The 8,164-nt window shown below is 43.3% G+C and overlaps 1 long non-coding RNA gene across 1 annotated transcript; it reads left to right on the top strand.

The window, feature by feature from the left end:
* Positions 1-388: 388 nt before the first annotated feature.
* LOC149346511 (uncharacterized) lies at positions 389-4,593 on the top strand. The gene is made up of 3 exons (XR_016292087.1): positions 389-903; positions 1,719-1,899; positions 3,571-4,593. It is a non-coding gene; the product is annotated as an uncharacterized LOC149346511 (long non-coding RNA).
* The last annotated feature ends 3,571 nt before the right edge of the window (positions 4,594-8,164 follow it).

The raw sequence follows: 8,164 nt of genomic DNA, 5'->3' as shown, positions 1-8,164 counted from the left end.
GCAAAGAGCGTGCAAGGTGTCCAATGACGTGATATAAACACACACAAAACAGAGGCGATGCTGCAGCGCGGCCTTGAAAGTTTCGCGCGTCACGCTAGAGCGGCGTGCGAACACTCGTGTTCCCTAGGTACACACACGTACACTAAATCACATGAGCCAAGCTGTGTAGAGTACGCTAAGCCACACAATATGCGAAAATAAAAACCGAAACCAGTAGCGTTTGGCAACATCATCATCATTCCTTATTCTGCGACGCAGTTACGGGGAGCTGAGTTATAGCCTTAGAACTAGGCAGACAGTGCAGCCGTGCAGCGGCTGCGGCTTTCCTGGCCCCAGATGCGTCGCATGTAGCTTCCCGGCATGCTGCCCGGTTTTCCAAGCTTTCGTTCGCAGCGCCGCCAGAAACAGATGGTTGTGAGTAGTCGCATTTTTTCACCTCAATCATTCCAATTTGCTGACTTTGTAATTGAAACAAAATATTTTGTCGTTTAATGCAACAAGTTTGTGGCAAAAAGGGCTTTATCAATTCTTTTTTTAACGCGTGTAAAGTTAGGCGACATTAGCGCCATCTTTCCGTTCGCTGGCGGCGGATTGCGAGTCTCATGTTGGCCGCGCGCGACACTACCTTTTTTAGGACGCTGAAACGACTCTTTGTTGACGGGGTGCGACGGTTGTGAAGGGGTGCGTTTCTTCAGTTTGTTTGTGTTAAATGTGCGGCCTCGTTAGTGTTGTGGTAGTGTGACTAAACTCGGAAGGTGACAGGTGGCTCCAGTGCTGCGGAAGACGTTCTTACGCGCACGCAGTGCTCGAAAACTGCTCTGACGTACTGCACGCAACCACGCCGAGAGCGGCCGGCGCCCGATGCCCGATAGAAGAAACGGCTTGCCGTGAACGTTGACAAATGTAAGTACAGAACTGGAAAGTGACTTCTGCGATGTGTCGGGGGTATGATTGAGGGCTGCGAATGCATTTGGGTTGGTATTCACGTCTTGTTCGCAGTGAGGTGCAAAATGCGGGCACCCCGCGATCCTTTGCTGAGAGAAGGTGTTCTGACATGCTCGCTTGCCAACTATGCAACTTTTAACCCGCCGCCTCACGCTCTTTGCGTCAGCTCCTCGGCGCAGGAGTTATGTAGTTATGTGATAGAATTTGGTTGCACGCCGAGAACTGTGGGGTGCTGCTTGATTCGTTATTCCGACTGAACAGGAGCAGCGTGTGAAAAGGAGACCATAAGAACGAAAAGTGCATGTAGCGGCGTGCGTCTTTTGATTCTGCTGCCTGAGTGTTTACTGGATAAGGAGCATTGCCCGTTCTACGTCGCAGACACATCAAGTGCTGTGTTTCTTGATAGTTCTGGTCAACGAAACGACGATTAAAAATAGCAGAACCATTCCATTGCAGTGCAGCTGAGGTAATCGCACAATGGAAGGTTTGTTGTCATTTTATTTTTTTACGTTCACTACATTTATGTCATTCCCCCATTTTCAGTCTGAAGCGATAAAAGTATAACGTGATTCGCGAATAATAGTTTTAAGAAAAGTGACAAGCTTTGTAAACCATTTTTTTGCTAACTATTGGAGGCATAGTTAATTAATCATTAGCCTCCACTCATGAACATATTGGACTGAACAGCTAGAGGTTGTAATGGGATGTGGCTTCTGTGATGATGTTTATGAAAGCATGGCTCTAATGCAGCCTTTATTCAAATGCACCCGCAGTCAAGCCCTGTACAGCTGCTCCACCGGTATCATCACGCTACTTTTGCACCAGCTTTCATCTGTCATCGAGCCAATGCTACCTCAACCAGAAGCAAATGACATCAAGACCTGCTGGTTCAGCCTATCAGCCATTGACACTGGATATCAAGCATGTGCCACTTGTAAAAGGATAGGTAGACAAGTGGGTATATTTTCCTTGTCTTTTTTAGCCTGCCAAAAATCTTCTGGTCCAGGCTCCCTCTCTCTTTCGTTTTTTTTTCTTTTAAAAGAGGACCAAGAGAAAGGGAAAAGATATTGCGGGCATCATGAAAGCACTCCCCTAGTCAAGTGCATTGTGTTATAGTGTGAAATGCTTTTTATAGTTTTTTCCCTCATGCCTCTCGTGCTTGGAAATCTTGACCAAAGTATAGACCAAATTAAAACAATTATCTGCTTCATGACCTTTATACAGCAGTCTAAAAGCAGCAAATAAATTTTATAGGTTTACTTCAGCAGTACCTACCTCTTACAAGGTATGGCATGTTTGAAGTGAACCAGTGGTGTGATAGGCATGGCCTAACGGGCAATGCATAATTGAATATTGACGTTCAAGTGGAGCACTCTGCTTTAGAAGCATAGGTGTTGCTAGCATCAATAATTGCTACCTTACCAGGTTATCCTTGCATTACGTGAAACCCTGTAAAGCTTATATTTTAGCTGTACAGAAGAAAGGCATTTATTCGATATGTCATGAGCATTGCTGAGGTTTTCTTTCACACTCCCTTTGTCACAACTGACTGCACTGTACAGTTGAAATGCATTTGGAATTGAGTATTGGTGCATTGTTATTTTTATTCATGCCGACGTTCAGTTACTGATTGCATTACACTAGCTGAGCCTAAGTCAACAAATATTGCTATGACCTTAACAAGACCCCTGGCTTTACTTGAACCGATGCATTTGATGTTGCCTTTCTCTCGTGCCATCAAGGTTTGTAACAAGCTGTGTAAATAACACTATTCACTTTCTCGAGATATTTATTGCTGCAATTAGTGACAGGTAATTTCCTAAAGAACAACCTAAGTACACATTTTTATCTTCTTTGGAACACTTGTTTGCTTGTTTCCCTTGTATTCTTAACTTAAACAGATATGAGCAGGCCTCAGCACTGGAGGGATGTGCTGCGGGTCAAATAAAAAAACTACCAGTCCAGCTGCTCCCTTAGGGGCACGTTTCTGAGGCTTTTATCGCTTGTAGTTCTATGCAGCTTTACTTACAAGTATTGTATCTGACGCAGTATGTGCCTTAATATTTTGATTCATTTGCTTTAGAGTGTGCCGCTCTTGCCCTGACGAACTTGCTCACCTTTGTACTCTTTGTTCATACATTTTCCCCTAACACCTGGTATAGCTCCAAATGATACATTATCTACAGCAACATGTGCATTATATTGCAATGTCTTTGTGCCATCACTTTTGAAAACAAAAGCTGCCTGAATTTTTGTGCAGACAAGTCAGAAACACAAAATAATTTTCATATTTGATGGCCTGCATGTTATCTTCATATGACTGGAATGGCTTTGTGGTAGCCTAATTAGGTGTAACACGTTAATGTCAGTTCCTGTGAATATCATTCAGTCTTCGAATGTGGGGGCAGAATTGAACACAACAGCATGTTATAGCTTTTTCCTGTTCAAGGACGCATTACATTTAGTTCTAGTCTTGTGACTGCTGCTTATGCTATTACTCAGCAGCCTTACCAAACTCACTCGGAGTGCTGCATTTTAGTGCACATTTAACTGATTGTTGCTTCTCCGTGTTTGATTCTATTAGAAGTTACTATAACTGTATACTTTGAATGTTTTCTTGTGCAGTTCTCTTGCTGCTGCATTCTGCCATGGAGGAGGCTACCTGTTCGTGCACACGTCTCATCACTAGGACGCTACCTCTTCCGCTGGTGATGCAGACAAGTAACGACAGGGTTAATTGGAGAGGCATGGGAGAGGCATTTGCCCTGCAGTGGGCATAGTCAGGCTGATGATGATGATGAACAACAAGCAGGCTGCCTGATATTGAGGACAAGTGTCAGGATAGTGCACCAACAAAGTCGCTTAAGCATTTCCGTGCTGATGCATTTTTATTAAAATCAGCTCATAGCTTGATATCTACATCCATGGGGACATTTAGCATATGTTTGGCATCTCTTTGACTTTTAATTCACTAGTGTTTGCAGCCTTTAATGTTGGTCTTAAGACAGTGTAAGCATTGTTTCACTGTGTGGGATTTTTTAGCTGTTTTGGAGAGATATGTGTGTATGCATGCAGTTTTTTTCCACGGGTTTGTTATGTGGCTCATGGAACCTTCATGTTACAGAAGAAATTATTTCATTTCTGTGTTGTACAGGAAAGTGAGCAGTATTTATATGCACCAGGTGTTTCAGGGAAGAATAAGTAGTTTTCAAAAATATGGCTTTTGCTGCATAATATTACCAGTGTTAGCAGACACCAAAAAGCTGGTGAGGTGTATTTAGTAAGCTGGTTAACTAATTTCTGATAATTAACTTTTTAACTAACACAGGTTTGCAACTGGTTGCAGTTAGAGACTTTTAGCCAGTTGTTCGCAGTAGCCATATCAGTTTTTGGAATGTACAAAACATGATTACTTTCGCCGCTGTGGCTCGACAAAATTTGGCTGCATCGTGCGAAAATACATGCGCTTTTGAAAGCACACAGGGAAAGAAACCCCTCCAGTGCATGTAACTGCTACAAATCTCTAATGGCAACTAGACGCCTAACTCTGATAGTGAAGGAATCATATTCTTAGCGGTAAGAAACAGACACAACACCAAGATACACACACACACACACACAGGACACCCGCTAGACTTCAACTATCTTTACTGGACACTTGTACGACATAAATATGTATCACTGAGCACACGCAGGTGCCTCGTCTTCCGCAACAGGTCTAACTACGCCCTGCCCTCTCCTGCAAGGCATACGGTTGCGCCGATAAACAATCTCTTTTTCTGCCAACCGATAAACAATCTCTTTTTCTGCCAACGCCAGGGAGGGAGTGCTTACACACGTCACCCGCCTCTTGAATACGAAAGACTTCGATAATTTCTCTTTCTTTTTTCTCGGCTCCCAGGCCTTTCGTATTCAAGAGGCGGGTGACATGTGTGTAAGCACTCCCTCCATGGCATTGGCAGAAAAAGTTATTGTTTATCGGCGCAACCGTATGCCTTGGAGGAGAGGGGAGGGCGTAGTTAGACCTGTTGCCGATGACGAGGCACCTGCGTGCGCTCAGTGATACATATTTATGTCATAAAAGTGTCCAGTAACGATAGTTGAAGTCTAGTGGGTGTCCTGTGTGTGTGTGTCTTGGTGTTGTGTGTGTTCTTACCACTAAGAATATGATTCCTTCAAGCCGTTACCAACTAGCCCAACTTAGTGTTTTAACAAAGTTTCTGATAGTGAAAAGGTTCATTAATAAAAATTAGCTAACCAGCTTACTACGTAAGACTCTTCACATGTTTTCTGGTGCCTGCCAGCACTGGTAATACTATGCTGAAAAAGCCATACATTCATCTCAAAATACCTGTTTTTTGAAAATTACTTAGTCTTCCCTGAAACACCTCGTATATATGTAAGAAAAACCTAACGGGATTTAATTGACGACGTTTTGGTTGGAGGGCCAGCCGTTTTCAAGTGTACTACAGCATTTGAAGCACACAGCTTTTGTTTCGAATGCTATACTATACTCGAAAAAGGCTGGTCCTCCAGCCGCAACATCGTGAATTAAAACCTGTTATGTTTTTCAATTTCTGTGTGTCAGTCATTGTCACTAAGAGGGAACTGAGGGGAAGTGCGCCGAAGGCAATATTCTGTTCCTCTATTGTTCTCCATAAAATGTTTTGATGCATCATGCATGTGTTGTAGCGCGTATGTACTACACTTGTGCACAATAAATGTAATAATTTGCATTTTGCTTCTATTATTATTTAAGCACTCCAGGATAGTGTTCACAAAATGATTTTGAAGTGATAAAACTATGTTGGTAAAAGTGTTGTACTCTGTAGTTAACACACACTTTTCCAAAAGTTGATGTAGGAATTATACTTTCTTCGTACTTGAGTCTTTTGAATGACGGTGGCCAATTGTCGGAAGACTGTTGATAGGGTGTTGGTAGACATTGTCGGTATGTGGTTGATAAGAAGTGTAAAGACTTTCTATGTACTTGAGTCTTTTGGATAACGGTGGCCAATTGTCGGAAGACCGTTAATAGGGTGTTGGTAGACATTGTCGGTATGTGGTTGATAAGAAGTGTAAAGACTTTCTATGTACTTGAGTCTTTTGGATAACGGTGGCCAATTGTCGGAAGACCGTTAATAGGGTGTTGGTAGACATTGTCGGTAAGGGGTCAGTAGGAAGTGTATAGAAACTCGATAAGGGGATGATAGGAAGTATAAAGACTTTCTATGTACTTGAGTCTTTTGGATATCGGTGGTCAATTGTCGGAAGACGGTTGATAGGTTGTTACTACAAAGTACACAGGCGTTTAAAAGGCTTTCTATTCAATGTTGATAGGTTCTATTAACAATTGTCGAAAGACTTTCTAAATAATGTTACTAAAAGTTTTTGTAAGGGTGTAGCTATAATCACATGCGAACGGCATCTGTTCGTCAATGACTCCTTGCCGTGTATCGAATGTCAATCTAGTCGTTAGACGTTGCCGAACCCAGGTGTCCACCGCATGATAGTACGAAACACGTACTGCAGCATCAGGACGAAAGTTTTTGTATTAGTAATTACCCGAAACGCTTTGTCTTGCCTTCAGGCTACCCATAAAGATCCGCTCACGAATTGTCTGGTTGACTGGATATTTTGTGCTGGAAGCAACATAAACGTCCCCACCGTGGAACGCGCGTTAGAACTGTCTCGAGGAAAACACTTCTCTGGTGCTCCACAAAAACGCGTACGTTTCGCTATAATCGAAAAGGAAGCAGTAAAGAGACCTCACAGGTCAGCCGCTTCACTTGATTCTGATGAGTTTTCAATGATGTCTGGGCCGATTTACTCAAAGATGTGCGGGAAACCGTTGTTAAAGAATCAATTGATGCGAATAGCGTTCTATGGTGAAAGTTTGGGGTGGGTCCGAATCCTTGTTGCGGAAAAGAATTACGGGTGATTAAATGTACACTTCTCGCCCTGAAAGTGACAATCGCAATGCGAGCATACGACAGTTTATCCAACTTAAATAGAGATCTAGGTGGAGGAAATATTGATGTCATAATGGAAATTTGCGTTGCGATAGAATACAACACTGCCCACACATTCATTTCCCCCGCATTGACGTACACGTACGAAACGTTCTATGCCCTCCGTCGTTTTCCACACTCTGTATCGATGTTCAATATTAACACGGAACCAAAGAAGGGGACGCCGTTCGCCAGAAGCGTTTCAAGAACCAGCTGTCAGGGCGCATGAGCCAGCCCTCACCTCTTTGTCTTCTGATGCTACCTGGGGCCACCTGGTGGCCCCAGGTAGCCGAACGGCTGGTGGCGTTCCGTGGACTGCCTGGCAGCGGTACAACACGCAGTCGCGTTCCACTCCTAAAGGCAAAGATTAAGCGTCATTAATTGGCAGTTAATTTATGCACCAACAGAATGTAAAGTGAACAATCGCGTAGCAGAATGCCGCACTCAGGCTTTCGCCTTTCACCACTTTAGCCGCTAAAGTTCCTCGTAGTTTTTTTCAGATTAGTGGGAAGAGATGTCCCATACGAACGGTGGGACACACCTGTACATTTCTATTCCTTGCCTCGGACTGGACACAAATTGGAGGCTGATTCTGTTGCGCTGCTGCAGTGTTCAGTTTTGTGATAGAAATGTTTATGGCTACCATGCCTCCTAAAGCAGAAATCTCGTGGTTACGAGTCATTTTAACGCTGAATAAAAACTTTCGGCAGACAGAAGTTCGCTGTGTCTGCTAGGATAAACTTGTACATTTAGTGAAAGGTGTGCCGTGTCACGCAAATAATTCATATTTTGTTTTATGTCCTTCTTGTATCTTTCAGCTAGCCTAACATTATACATTTCAGATACTTTTATGGCATTGAACTGGTGGAATAAATCGCATGTGTTGTGTTTATAATCCATTCCGCCGCTTGATATGAGAAGTTTATCTGCGGAAAAGAATTAAAACATGAAAATGAACAGGGGAATCTCTGCAAAAAGGGTTTTGTCTGCGAAACGGACTTGGCCATTAAACACCACTTTAAGCTGAACAAGGTTACACCGTGGGCTCTGAGAATGATTCAAGAAGGCGACACAGGGCAGCCAGGAGCGGCAGCGTCCTCTTCGAAACACCACCGAACTCCTAGCACATTGTTTTTTTTGGATAACATACGAAAAATTAGGAGGATGATTAAGCTTAGCCTTAAGCGTAGACGCGATAGCGCGTCCTC

This window comes from Amblyomma mixtum, chromosome 4, assembly GCF_055824585.1.
Source record: "Amblyomma mixtum isolate Tamu chromosome 4, ASM5582458v1, whole genome shotgun sequence".
Lineage (NCBI taxonomy): Eukaryota > Metazoa > Arthropoda > Arachnida > Ixodida > Ixodidae > Amblyomma > Amblyomma mixtum.
Note: the sequence above shows the minus strand (reverse complement) of the source record. Positions and strands in the feature narration are given on the sequence as shown.